We start from the raw sequence: 14,859 nt of genomic DNA, 5'->3' as shown, positions 1-14,859 counted from the left end.
TAAGTCATGGCCTGAAGCAGTGATTGAGCACCTGGTGGGAAGGCAGGGCTAACCCAGGGGAGCTCAGGTGCATGCAATGTACCTGAGTGACCAGAAGGGGTGGAGCCAGGATCCACCCCTTCCCAGACCTCATTTAAGGGCTGGCAGTGGAGGTGAGGGTATCTTGTTGGTGATCCCTGTGTATCTGAGGCCTTCTGAAGGTAAGTAGTGTCTTCCCTTTTTTTTCTGTACTTGCAGCTGTTTCATTTGAGCAAGCTCTCACTTGCTGCAGCCTAGGACCTTGCTGCTCTGCTGTCATTGCTGTGCTTTCCATCACATTACAGATGTTATCAAAGAGCAGGGTCATATAGAATGGCAGATAAATGGAGAAGGGTTTTTGGGGGATGAAGAAAAGGTATTTGCAGGTATTTTCAACTCCTGAAACCAAGTAGGACGTGCATTCAGATCCAGTTCAGTACTGGGATGGAATCTGGACTTACATATCTCCCTCTTTCCCTATGAACTGTTTTCCATTTTCCAGCCTGATGAGAACTGAAGAGGACTTCAATTTAGTCTGTTTTCCATGCTTGATGACAAGGTTCAGGACCCCCTCCTATAAACTCAGGCATGAGAGATATCATCTCTAAAAATTCAAGCCTGGGGCAGCCAGGTAAGCTAACAGCCAGGCTGTAGCACTACCTGCCAAAGCAAGCTTCCAAAGTGATAGAAATGGATTATTAATTCTCCTTTTCCCCAGCAATGACAGAACAAAAGAGAACATATTTCTTCTCCTTGTCCACTGCTAACTGTTTCAAGCTGAGCCCCAGAAATAAAATGATCCTGTTCAGCCCCAAAGGCATTTATATGTAACCATTGCTGCATTCAGCCTTTCACTTCACTGCAAGAAAGATTTATGCTCTGAAGGATGATGAGAAGGGCTATGTTATTAATCATGAAATCCATCATCTGTCCAAAAACCTGATGGAAGAGGTCCCACCAAGGTCCTAACTCTGTGTTTGCCAACTCCTGAGATGGCTCCTGGGATTCAGCATGATTCACTTCTGAGTGGCAACGTTTGGGCATGTGAAGGATCTGCCTGCACTAGGCACAGCTGCCACATGCAATGACAGAAGGACAAGGCTGTCTATGGCCACACAGCACCCATCTCACCTCCCACCCCTGGTTGCCAGTGGGGCGATCCAGCTCCCTGCTGCTGTGGTAGTGTGGATGAGCCCTCCCTGAGCCCTTCAGTCTAAATAAGACCAGTTAACAAAGCTTTCATATTGAAACACTCATCTGGGATCAAATGGGCTGGCTGGTGGCTTCTGCACAGCTTTTTTTCCTTGTGCCTTACTTGCACTGTTCAGCAGTTGATAAATCAGTGCTATCACAGATCTTGTATGATGCCGTAATGGTGATAGATAGCCACTTTCTTCCCTGCCCCCCTCCTCGTTTGCTTTTTTGGAGCAAGTTTCTGAATATTTTCTTGTTTTCTCTCTGTTTTGATCATGCCCTGGGGTTTGGCTGAATGATCAAAGTAGTCAGAGCATGGTGAATTGAGCTCTGTCCTCAGGTTACGTCCATGCAAATCAAGAGCAGCGGGAAGACTGGCTCGGACTTTCAAGAAGGTGGCTGAAAGGAGAATAGGCCCTAAGGTCATTAAAGGGGATTGCAGGGATTTTAGAAAAACATCGTTTTCTGTGACAGGGAGGGAAGTTGGTATGGCACTAATGTGGGCACCAAATCCATCCAGAACACACAGGCTAAATAAGGATGGGGCTATCCCATTAGACCTCAGCCCTCAGAGGCAACATGATGGAACCCAGATGGAAGTGTGATGGGAAAACTGAGCTGCAGACTAGTCTGGCACTGTACCACCATGTCTGAAGCCTAAATTTGCTGTCACACAAATCCATCCATGTAAATCCAGCCTAGCGGGCCCATGGCAGCTGTTCAACCTTTTTGGTGCTTATTGATGTAACTACTGATTTTTTTTTTTCACTGATATGAGAAGTAACTCAGCTATTAGTGAGTATGCTTATGACTGTAGCGTGTAGGCACCCTGAATAGTGCTCTTTCATGCTTGGAGTTGCATATATTCCTACTGTATGCCCTAAGCAGCAGTGGTGGAAGAAGCAGGGCATCCCAGGAGGGCAGAGTGGTGCTGGTACACTTATGCACTGACCAAATATGAAAAAGCATTTGGTCTTTATGTGAAAAAGATGTAAATGAGAGAGAACTGGCTGAGAGATGGGGGGGAAGGCAGCAAGGTAGGCAGTTCTGATGGCTCCTGCAGATTGTCTGCATTTCAGGTTTTCATCTATTTCTTTCTCTGTCCCTACTCAGCTTGTGTTTAACATCAGCAGCCTTCCATCATCACATTCTGTATGTGCATAGTTTATGATGAGACATGTCTTAAGCTTCCAGGTAGCAAAACAAAAATGACTAAAGTCCTCTGCCTTACAACTCAACAGCAAGGGGACTGTTTTCCACAGATTTTGAAGAGCTGGTGTGGGAGTCAACACTTTAACAACTCCCACCTCCTCAACAGAATGCTTGTGGACTTCAGGATCTGACTCAAGGGGTGCAATTCAGCTGTCATTCTGGGACGTGTCCCTCTTACCCCACTCTTGGTGCATGCCTGCCTTTGCCCATCATCTACTCCTCCTGCAGAGCTTCCTGCACTCCATACCTAATTTCTTCCTCAATTTCTTCCTCTCGCCTGTGCTGTTTTGTGATTCCATATTTTGCAGCTCTATAGGGAGAAGTGCTTCTGCTGATTTCTTTTTTTTTTTCCTCAGTTGCTACTGCTACCGTTTAGTCTGTGGCAGAGCTGTGCTATCCTACACCTCATCTGCACTGCTCTTGCCCAGGCTCCTCTGTCCCTCCTGTTTTCTTTCCTCTTTGTCAGGGGAGGGTATTTGCAGCATCTGGGCTCCAGATCTGGGGCAGAGAAGGTAGTCCTCCCGTGCTGGTGCTGCAATAGTGAGCACTCAGCTGATGGAAGCAGTGCTAGGTGGCTCTAGATGCTTCCAGGTGTGAGCAAGTTTGCAAATCCCTGAGTTTAGAGATGGTTTTGGGTGTGCATACCCAGCAGTGAAGCCACAGACAGCTTAGGAGGCACAGGAGATGCACAGAGCTGGATTGCACCACAGGCACAAGGAAATCTAGAAAAGATTCAGACACTGAATTTGGGCAACCGAGTCCCAGTGGGCAACTGAAGCCAAAGCACAGTGGTAGTGAAGACTTTCCTCTTCAATTTAACTCTGATAAAAACTAAATATGGAATTCCAGCATTCAGAGAAGTTGAAAAGCTCTGCACAGGACTTCCTGTATCCTCTTCTGGAGAAGGGCAACATGGTGGAACATTAAACTGAAGAAATAAATGCTTGTAGATTTGTGAATGCTGGCCAGACTGGGCACACTGCTCAGAAGGAGCACTGGGACTGATCTGCTGGCACCAGTGTGTAACTGCTGGTGGATTTTACCACCCACTTATCCAGCCTTGATTTATGAAATCAGCCAGGAACATCTTCTGCTTCGAAAGGGAATAGGTCTTTAATAAATGAAGATGCATGGGAAAGAATTAAAACCTGACATCGCATTAGGAGAGCAAAGATTATTTCTCTCCTTCCTCTGTAAAATCTGATCATACATGGAATTATCCAAGAAAAGTTCTATCAGAAGGAACTAGATAGAACTGATAGCTCTGATGGCAGAGCAGGGAGCACAGAAGTCGTGGCTGTGCTTGTGTGCCAGGGTTCCTCATTTGGCCATCCCTCCTATGGGCAATCACAGCCTCACACAAGCAGGGAAGGGCCAGAAATCAGTCTGCCAACAACTGGTTCACTGCCCACCTGAAGTGCCCAGCTTCATTCCAAACCTGCTGCTGTCAGAGCTTGGAGCATGCAAAGCTGTTATGGGGCAACCCTTCTGCTCCTGCCTGTATAGGGGATGTGAGCACTACCTGGGCAATGGAAGGAGAAAAATCACTTCTTGCCCCTCTTAGTTTTTGCTTTCTAACAAAATAAGGAGTTAGGAGCATGGTTCCCTCTAGCACGGCATTCCTCAGGTCAAGCCTGCACCAGATACCACCTGGTATTGCAAGGAGGAAACCTGTTCCTGCATTATCCTGGTGCTAGAAACTGTCTGCTTGCCTTTGATTCACTTTCAGCCCTGTTTCCTCTGGTCCCAAGTCAACATTAATCTTAATTATGTCTCAGCTAACAAGCCTCTAAGAGTTTATTAAACAGGCTTTTGTGTTCCCTAATTGAAAATCTCAGTGCAAAGTGTTTCCGCGCTGCTTCCGACTCTCCTGCTGTTTGACAAATGGCAATGGGAGGTGGGTGGAGGGGAGAGGGATGGGGCACTGATGGCAGCGCTGCCGTTCAGCTGTTGCATCCTGGCAGGAGCTGAGGGGGACAGCCAGTAAGTCTGCCTGCAGCACAGTGATCCTCTTGGTAGGGCAGTGGTAACTAAAATGCCTGTTGTCAAATTGCCTGATGCATAGACACAGCATCACATGGCCACTAAATGTCTCTAAGAAGGGACAGCAAGTCTGCCAGGCACCATGCGTGGGTTGGAGGGCTCATCATGTCCCTACCTGGGAGGAAGTGTGGATCTGCCTGAGGGCAGGGAGACCCTACAGGTGGATCTGGATAGGATGAATGGGCTGAGACCAATGAGATGAGCTTCAACAAAGCCAAGTGCCAAGTCCTGCACTTTTGTCACAATAACCCCATGGTGAAGATGGATTGGCAGTTGGATTTGATGATCTTAGAAGTATTTTCCAACCTAAATGTGGTTGGATCCTTGCCACAGCTTTTATTCTTCTTATCCTCAGTTCTGTCTCCCCTCAGCTTATTCCCATTGCAACCCTCCTTCTCTTGGAGGGATTAGCGGGTCTGACTCAGCCACACAGGCTGATTGTCACAGCACCAACTGCAGCCACGGGCTCACATCATGTGCTACAAGAACTTCCAAGGGAAGTCGATCTGGAAAGGCATCACCTGGGGTCCTGGTTTTGAATAGGGGCCAGACCAACCCCTTCTCTGTCCTTGCTACCCCTGAGTCAGAACTGGGACCATGGTTGCTGGAAAATAGATGTTCCAGTGAGTAGCCTGCCTGCCAACATTTTCGTTGATAATGTAGCAATGCATCATATTTAATGAGCAAATTTAGGAAAGCTTTCAATGCATCAATTTTCAGATAAGACAGCCAAATGACCTTTCTAACAAACAACTGTCTGGGGAATTTGGTTGTGTAACAAATGCCTGTCTCCAGCTGGAGTTTGAGGAGGAAGAACAATATTCAGCTGCAGCTGAGAGCACACATAGGGCTTGCTTCCCACCCCAGGGGGAATCCAGCACCGATTCAGCCCTGTTAGTGTCCAAGGCATTGCTTCCTCAGTATGGCTCAGACAGTGCAGCTCTGAAAAAGCCTGACAGCTCTTTCCCTGGCCCTAGCTTTGCTTGCCAGGAGCTGCTCTGCTCCTTGTAGTTCTCCACAGCTCTTGTAGACATCTACCCAGTGCCGTGCAGCCGCTGCCCCATGAGATCCTTTCCTCATCCCAAGACTTTTCCCAGGCTTGAGCTGCATTTTCCAAAAGCTCCTCTTGCTCTTTCTCCAAGTTCCATCTACATACTGCTCTTGAGGAGGCATAGGCTTCCCCCGCATCTTGGTGATGGGCTTCTGAGCAGCCAGGCAAGCTGAGAGCACCTCTGAACACATTTTGTCAAAACATGTCATGCTTTGACAAAGACTGACAAATTCAGATGAAAATCTGTCCTCCCAGCCAGCTGTTCCCAGAAAGCAGGAGACAGAAGTGATGCTCCCAAAATGCAGGATTTTTTTAACACACTGCAAATCCAGTCACTAAGCCTGAGGGACTGACTGACATTTTTAATACCTCGACAGACAATTTGTCAAATTAAAACTATTCAGCTTTAAATACTCCTTTCCTGGCTAACCCTTCGTTCCATTGAAGTATGACAAATGTTAGCTTTCCTGCTGCACTGCTTGAAACAAATATTCACATGCACGTGAAGGTCAAGGAATCCTTGTCCCATGCCCCTTTGACCTTCACAGTGTGGCAAAATATATTTGCTTGTGGCCACCTCTGTTGAAGTCCCCAGTTATGAATATTCATTGGCCATCATGCAGACCACTCAATAAACAGATTTTCAACCGCTGAGTACCAAAGGCTTTTGCTAAAGTACGCGTATGAAAGGAAAACTTGCAATAGTCAGGGTAAAGGAGCACCTTTTTTAAACATATCACTTTTTCTTCCAATAAAAATGGCTATAAGTGAGGGGGAAAAGTCATGGATTGTATGTGTAAGTGGTATCTGCAGAACAAGGCGATTCTAAATGGTGGAGTTCAGAGGGGACAGAAGTGACCTGGGGATTAATGTGCTTCACTGGTGGCTTCAAACCTCCTGCATTTCAGCGGAGCCGTGAAGGACTCCACCAACATTGGGGCATCTCTCTGGTTGCTCTCTCAGGTGATACCCAGCCATGTGTTGAACTGGTGGACTTCCACTGAAGAAGAGCGGAGCTAAGGATGTTATTTTTTACTCTTTTTCTCTTTGAACTGCAGCTAAACATCGTCTAATTTCAACGATCAATATTGCTTGAGTGCCTTAAGGCAAACCTCACAGTGAGTGCCACAAGTCTGGAGGCCATCTGTCAGAACCAGATCTCCTGAGGCTTCATGCACCACCACCCTCAGGGACTGGGGGAGCACTGGGGACCAAATTTAGATGAACAGCCTAAAACCTGTCCGACAACCAATGAGCTACAGCTGGCTGCTGCATCAGCTTTGTTCTGGCACAGCCTTGACACGTGCAACATCATCCCTAACCTTGGAGGCTGCTCCCAGCAGGTGCAATCCATGCTTCTGCTTGGTGGGATGAGAAGGAAAGTAAAAGTCACTCACTTCAGACCACTGTGCCTTGTTCCCAGGGCTGCTTATCCACCTCCCCCAGCTCGTTTACTTGAATTGTTTCAGCTGATCACCTCAGCGTGCACTTTTTTTTCACATTGTATTTACATCTGGATTATTTTTTTGTGTTGTTTTGAACAACTCCATCTCAATCCAGTCTTGTTGCTATGAGATAGCTGATGCTCTGGGGTTTCTGTGTTCTCTCTCTCTTTCCTGCTGTAATCTGGTAACACTTAATCCTCTGTATCTCTTCATCTTTCCCTGAAAAGTCATTAAAGGTGAAACCTTTCCCTACTTGCTCTCTTACCACCTATATCTCGAGCGTTTAAGCCAGATTTCTGACCTCAAGCAATAAGGCATCCCAAACATCAGAAGTGCCCTGCTCCCTTAGCTCACTCTCCATTTGCCAGAATGGACCTACAATGCTGTTGTAGTGCTTTCTATCTTTCCAGCACAGCTAATGGAAAAGTAACAGACCTTAAAATAAATGGGCGTACAGAGGATGTGCTGTCCTGTCCTGAGGATTTGTGAAGTTATGTGATGTGAGACCAGCAGGTAAGCTTGCATCTGAATTTACCTTCGCAGCCCCAATGCTGCAGCTGTATGCACAGCACAGTCCCAGACCTGAAGCACAGCCATGGTCTGGGAAATACCACCAGGGACAAGCATTTCCCTTTAACTTTAGATAGTGAGGCTCTTCCAGCTGCCAAGTGGTCCTGGGTGCAGAATGTAGGTCTGGGTTTTATAATGCAAGAGAACAACGTTTAGATGGCAGCCACTGCTGGTCCAGAGTGCCTGCTGCAGGCTTCCTTATCTTGAAACTGCAGTGGGAGATGCCAGGCTTCCCCTCCCAGTGCTCCATAGAATCATTCAGGTTAGAAAAGCCCTCTCAGATCCCCAAGTCCATCACCAACTGATCCCACAATGCCCACTGACCACGTCCCTCAGTGCCACATCTCCACAGTTCTGAAACACCTCTGGGGACAGTGACCCCACCACCTCCCTGGGCAGCAGTGCCAGTGCCTGACCAGTCTGTTTAAGAAGAAATTTCTCCGAATACCCAAGCTGGGACAAGGCACAAATCTCACCATGTCTCCATGTGGAGTATCTGAAGAAAATACATTTTCCCTCCTGAAGTCTCCACTGAATCACGCCCCACCTGGCTTTTCTCAGAATAACATCCTCCTGCTTAAATTTGAAATAAAATGATGTGTTGTCCCCCCATGCTTGGGAATTAGCAGCCCAGAGAGCACAGACAGCACCGGGGAGATGGAAGGCTCCTGGCAACCCCATGTAGAAAGTCTGAGGCTTCAGGAGCCCAGGGCCATCCTCAGATCTCACCACCTCTCCCACAGGCAGCACCTTTCAGGCTGTGCTGGCCACACTGCCAAACCCATGAACGTACTGGCCCCAGAAAATAAGCAGGATCAACAGCAACAGATTCACGAACAAACAGCGATAACACGACGCACTGCGTGGGCTCTCTGCCGGTCCCGGATTGACGCGGATGAGTCATGGCCATCGCTGACACTTCGGGGCTGCAGCAGCTCTGCTCAACAGGAGAGGGTTTGCATGTCACACGCTGACTGCTCCTCTGCAAAACTGCGGCTTAAACAAACAGAACAAAGGCAGCAAGCACAGTAGAGCCCCGCCGTGTCACCAGAACCGCCGCCTCTGACGGGACGTGATGACAGCTGCTCCCATGGGCAGCAGGAACTCATTGTGTTGCTCCCAGAATTAATGTGATTGCTCTGCTTTGCTGTTTGCACCACTGCGAAGCCTCACACCACAGGCTGCGCTTGCTTTCCGCAGCCACATGTGTGAATCCAGTCCCATATGCCAGGTGATAGACAGAGGTCCGACGGGCCTCCCATCTCAGCCTCGCACATGTTCTGCTTGCTGGTACGCGTGTGTCTGACGGCTCCAGGCAACAATCAGTGTCATTTACATAGAATAAATTCATGTCACCAAACTGTATTTGGATTTTTCGAACACCCACAAAAACTTATGTGAGGGAGTTTGCAGTTGCATTGCATTTCAGACCTGGTGTGGCTGTGCTAGATACGTGGGGCTGAGCTCCATCGTACAAGCAATGTGTAGAGGGCAGTTCTTTACCTACCAACAAACACATTTATCAGCACATGTATTGGGTAGCACCTGCCCGGCCCCACCTTCTCCAGTCGGGGATCCTTGACCAGGCTCTGCAAAGCCAGAGGACAACAGGAGAGACACCGGGTAAACCAGCAGTAATCTAATCTCAGATCATTCCAGGCAGTTCATCTAAGTGAAATCCTCTGCTGTGCAAAAGGCCAGAGCGAAGGCTATGAACCACTTCAGTCTCACAATGAGGGACCTGGTGCTGGCTGTCTGCCCGGGGCTGGATTTCCTCCTTTGTGAAATTTCCCAATCGGATATTAAAACACCTCCGTATCATTCAGCAAGCAGGAGCCACCATTGTCAGAGATGCACTTAGCAAAGAGCATTTGCAATTTCCAGAGAGCACAAAAAGAGAGCGTGGAAAATGGAAGGTATGAAAAGCCCATCCACCACGTTGTTTCTCTTCCCCTTTACAAACCACCCCCCTCCACCACCCTTAAGAGCAGCTAGCTGAAAGCTGAGCCCAATCTTAATCATCTGATTAAAAAACTGAAAAACTTCAAAGCACAGCGCATTTGGCACATCACAATGGAAAAACCACAGGATTCTCAAGACTTTTGACCACGCTGTGCTAGCACTCTAGGACTGAGAAGATCATGAGAAGTCATAAAAGGAAACCATGATACATAGCTGAGATGTCTGAATTCAGCCTGGTGGAGACAGAGCAAAGCACGCCTGATGCTGCAGCACTTAATCAGAGTCAGGGCAGCTCTGCAAGGACCTGCTCCACGCCCACTTGGGCTGAGCTGAAAGGAGGGGCACAGGTTGCACTGTGGATGTCCAGATTTGAACATTCTTTGGGGTATATTCACCAGCAAATCTGTGCAGCCTCTTTTGGGTCAAAGGCACCATTTCGGGTGGAATAACGTCCCCAGTTCAGCTGCACCACAGGTCTGACCGCTAACAGTCACACAGTCTGAGCTCTACTATTGCTGAGTTCTCATCGGTGGAGGCATTAAGTTGAGGAGTACAGGAGGCTGCGCACGTGGGCTCCCACCGATACTTTTCCAGTCAAGTTGAATTTCACAGCGAAGTGAAAACACAGATTTGTGGCACTTGACAACTTGTCAAGTGTCATTTGCAGTGAGTAATGATCACAGCGAGTTCAAGAAGCCTGAAAGAAACTCTTCCTGGAGCTCAAGGCTCAGAAAGCTCCGCTTTGCTCTGCGGTTGTGACGTTATATCACACCTGCAGTTCTCTAAGCGCCTGCTTCAAGTAGCTCCTTGCATCAGGATTTGCTGTGCACGAGGCACTTTGCACAGAAAGTGGCATCACATTTCATGTGGTTCCATACAGCAGCACACAAACAAACTTCCCTCACTCGGCCACGGGCTGAGGCTGCAGCTCAGGAGATGGGGATAAAGTAACGCAGACACTTCCCTAGGACCCGAACACATCCTGGGCAGAGGGAGAGAAATCAGCTTCAATAGCAGCAAGATCACACGCTACTCATAAATCACTTGGAAACTACATTTTATCCAGTGTCAGTGGGTACTGTGAGACTGAAAGCATTTGGGGGATTTTATATGGAGTGCTTGGGCTCTTTTTGCACGTTAAGAACCTAACACGTGGCTTGCCAGCAGTCTGCCTTCTGACCAACACTGCCTAATGATAAAAAGTTTCCAGTACTTTTCTTTACGCTGCTCTAGCAGAGAGGACATGAGATGAGTCAGTGCAGCCATCCAGAGACTCACCACTGCTTTTGCAGCTGCACAAGAGAGGAACAGCCCAAAGCACTGAGATAACAGCTCCTGCTGCAGGCAAATGGGTCCCAGCAAGCACCCAGGACTCTGCAGACATTGGGGGCAGGCCACCTGGTTGTCACTTATCCCACTGTCTTGAGATGCTCCAGTCTGAAGCCAGTGGGTGCCGAAAACCCGAAGCTCATTGCATGGGCAGAAGGCACTGGGGGCCGTGTGATGCTGAATGCTCTGCCCGGAGCCTCAGTCAGAATGAGCTTTTTGGCTCAGCAGAGCACACAACACCCACTATTTTCTTCCCCAAAGTCCCTAACAAATGACATCGCCGGTAATTAAGCAAATGTGGTAGGCAGTTTTATGGCTGATAAATTGTAACTGCTATTCTTAATGAGCAGAGAGACTCAATTAGATGAGGTTAATATACCAAATAAAGGCTATTTGCTCCACTTCAGAGTCATGCAAAGCGGAACACCCCAGCACTGGGAGATGCTGAGCACAGCACACAGAGCACAGCCTCTTCAGAGGCTCTGATGACCAAACATTTGCTAATGTGCAAACCATTAGGAGACCTGTCACTAAACGTCTGAAATCCCCAGGACACAGAATTTGAATTGCTTCCAATAACAGAGCGGGGCTGACTCAGTGCAGGCAGCGCTGACTCTGCACCCATCAAGCTGCAAAGTTCAGTGCAGGTTCTGTCTGCTTGGTTTTGCTTCATTCTGATCCCAGGGCTGTACACTAGGAGAACATCTGAGGATTCTATTAAATGGAGCCACAACTAGCGTGAGCCATTCAGCCATCACAAATGTGAGTGCATGGCTGGCCAGGAGTCATTGCCAAAACCCTGTGTGCACAAACGTCCTTTCTTAGTTCTGATCCACTGCTCCTTTGAGTCCTTATAGTGCTGAACTCTGCCATTTCCTAATGAGCTAACTTGGTGCATTAGCTGCTCAGGGCTGCTTTAAGCCTCAATATAATGGAGAGCAACTGAAGACATTGCCACTGTTAGAGCTGAGGTTGCACGAGGAGCCTCTATGACTCAATGTGGTTATTCTAGCATCCCAAATCAGTGTGTCTGGCAGGATTTCTTTCCATGTTCCCTGCATTGCATACTCTTCCCAGCCATGTATTTCCATTCCCAGGAGAGCAGCAAGGCTCTCTGCAACGTATAATAAAGCCCAAGCATGCAGCCCTGCTGCCAAACTGGCACAGAAAGCTCTGCACGTCTGCAAGGCAGGAGAACAAGGAGGAGCTGGCATCCACACCACCCACCCCAGCAGTTCCTTGGATCTTATAATAGCAGGCATCACCACGGCAGCATTTCACTGCTGGCAGCTCAGTTCTTCACCCTGGTGCACGGCTGCCATCAGTGTGCGGTCTGAGGAGCATTTCTGACAGGAAGGTGCAGGCTTCAGGGCCAGACTCTGTGTCTACTCACAGTTCTGCACTTTCAAAGCTTTTAACTTGAATTTAAGAGTGCTGACATTCTCCTTTTCCCAGGAGTTCCTCCAAGCTCTTCTCTCCCTGCTTTTAGCCAGGGCTGGAAGCACAAGTGATGGAGACTCCTGGCTGGGCCACTTCAGCCTCAGAGAAATCCTCATCAGCAGGACCAGGGACCACGAATAGGAGTGGCAGACCCCAAAACCAGGCAGTTCTGCGCCTGGTTGCTCGTGCCTGCCTGGACCTGCTGTCCAACATCCACGCTGCAGGATGTAGTTTATACCTCACTGTACATCTGTCTTTTCAATCAATGGGAGAGTCAGAATTCTGCCTTGAAAAAGGGCAGAAAGAACAGACAGAAGAACAGAGGGGAGAACAACCTTTTTGTAATTGATTTGCATTCTTCCCTTCTCAGAAACAGAGGTGCACAATCTTTGGGACACCCTCAGCAGCTGCTCGGCTACCATACAGCTCTGATATTTTGCACTAGCAAAATAACCCCAAATAATGTGGCATTCTGTTTCCTGCAACAGAAGTTTTGCTCCTTAAAGGTCCTTTCAGTGCCAAAGGTGGGAGGAGGTCTGCAGCCATGGAGATGGACTGCGAGCTGGAACAGAGGTGCTTGTTCCAAACTGAAGGAGGAAGGAAGCAATTTGTGCGAGCTGGCTTTAATGCAATTCTCCCTGGAAGAAAGGAGTTGCAAATAGCATTAGGCTGTCATGCCCAACGGATGGCAGCAATCATCGGGGTGCCCAGATTGTCTGCAGCAGCTTCTGGCTGGCACATGAAGCGCAGCTGCCAGCGAGAAAGCTTCCTCTGATGTCAGAGAGGGGAAGAAGAGCCCTAAGAAGGGAAAAAGCTCTGCCCACATCCCTTCTTTGGCAGCTGCACTGCTACAAGGACAGAACTGCCCCTCTGCTCTGTGAGACCTCACCTGGAGCATTGTGTCCAGGTGTGCAGTCCTCAGTGCAGGAGAGATCCGGCCCTGTTGGAGTGTGTCCAGAGAAAAGCCACAGAAATGGCCCCAGGGATGGAACACCTGTGAGGAGGTTTGTTGTGACAGGACATGGGGCAAAAAGAGGGAAGGATTCACTGGATATAAGGAAAAAACTCTAAGGGTGTTAATGCTAAGGGCGGTGAGGCAGTGGCACTGGGTGCTCAGAGAGGTGGCAGTGCCCGGTTCCTGCAGACACCCCTGGTCAGGCTGGATGGGGCTCCGAGCACTGATGGAGCTGTGGGTGTCCCAGCTCAGTGCAGAGAATTGGACCAGATGGCCTTGAGAGCTCCCTTCCAACTCAAGCCATTCTATGACTCTGTGAAAGCTGCCTTCAGGCCCTCCCTGCAAGAAGATGGCTCCTGCCCCATCATAGTTGCATAGGGCAGATTTTTTAAGAGGGGATTCTTCTACCAGGGGGCTTCCAACTAAAGACTTTGCTAGGCAGAAAACATGTAAAGAATAAAATATGCCATAAAACATACATATATATGCAACACAAAAACAGGTAGCATGAACAACCAGTGAAAGAAACCACACAGAAAGAACACAGGTTCACAGCTTCCAGGTGCTGCTGCTTGGAGCTTTGCCACTGAAAACTAAAATGAGAGGAAAATGAGTGTGCAGGAGGGGAAGGCATCACCAGCTCTTGGCAGGGACAGGCACAAGGATACAAAGGAGCACCCCATAGGGGCAGGATGAGAGTCCCCAGCCCTCTCAACTGGGATGAAGGGCGAGGTAGGGACCTAGGGCTGCGGAGCCTGTGCAAGCCAAAGGCTCAGCCTTTTAGCTCTCTATTGCTCCCTGGCTAAGTGGTTTCTATTTGTTTTAACACTTTCATCTTTTATCTGCTGCATTTTATCTGCTACTTTAAATCTTTGTAAGTGAATAGGTTCTTAGTAAAATCATTAAGTTCCATTCAACTCATCTAAACACAACCCATTAGCTTTATTTGTTGCCTGGTTGCCTTATCTGCATCGATGTTATCTGGCTGTTCCTGTTGTAAAACAAAAAGTTACAGGGAGGAAGAAATCCGTTTGCCGAAGGCAGAGCTTCTTTTTGTTCTTACCCTGATAGAAAGAGATCCTTCTAGAAAGCCAGGTGGGATGCAAACTCACCCGAAAGCCTCCTCGCCCCAAACCAGCCTGCGAGAAGAGCCACAGGGGGAGATGCAGGCTGGCAGGGGACAGCTGGCAGCAGTGCTGTGCCACGGAGCAGGCAGCTGCAGCAAGGCGGTACCTGTCTGCAGGAGTGGGTGCTGCGCTGGGGTGTGAGCCCCACGGGGCAGTGGTGCTGCACACCCGCAGCTCACAGCTGCTCCAGGTGTTCCCATGCATCCCCAGACGTACTCAAGAAGAAGCGTTCAAGTTTGAATTTGATCACTGGTTTTAAGACTCCGTTGGCAAAAGAGAGGAGGAGGGTGGGCAGACTGTGAAGCATGCAGCACCCTCACGGCAAGCTGCTCAGCGCCAGCTCAGGCTTGTAACAGGCTGAACACAGCAGTCCAACAGAGGTGCAGCACGGAACCGCTGCCAGGTCCCATCCTGACCACTTCCAGGAGAAAACACGTGCAGAGAGCTGGAGTTCAGAGGAACTTGCCCTTGGAGCAAATCGGCAGAATAGGGATTTTCCATTCGTGCTTGGCT

General features: G+C 48.7%; 1 long non-coding RNA gene across 1 annotated transcript; it reads left to right on the top strand.

Annotated features, from left to right (window-relative positions):
* On the top strand, window positions 164-4,746 carry LOC110406096. The gene is made up of 3 exons (XR_002443279.1): window positions 164-200; window positions 521-649; window positions 737-4,746. It is a non-coding gene; the product is annotated as an uncharacterized LOC110406096 (long non-coding RNA).

The sequence above is a fragment of the Numida meleagris genome, chromosome 13, assembly GCF_002078875.1.
Source record: "Numida meleagris isolate 19003 breed g44 Domestic line chromosome 13, NumMel1.0, whole genome shotgun sequence".
NCBI classification, from domain to species: domain Eukaryota; kingdom Metazoa; phylum Chordata; class Aves; order Galliformes; family Numididae; genus Numida; species Numida meleagris.
This window is presented reverse-complemented; position numbering and strand designations above follow the sequence as displayed.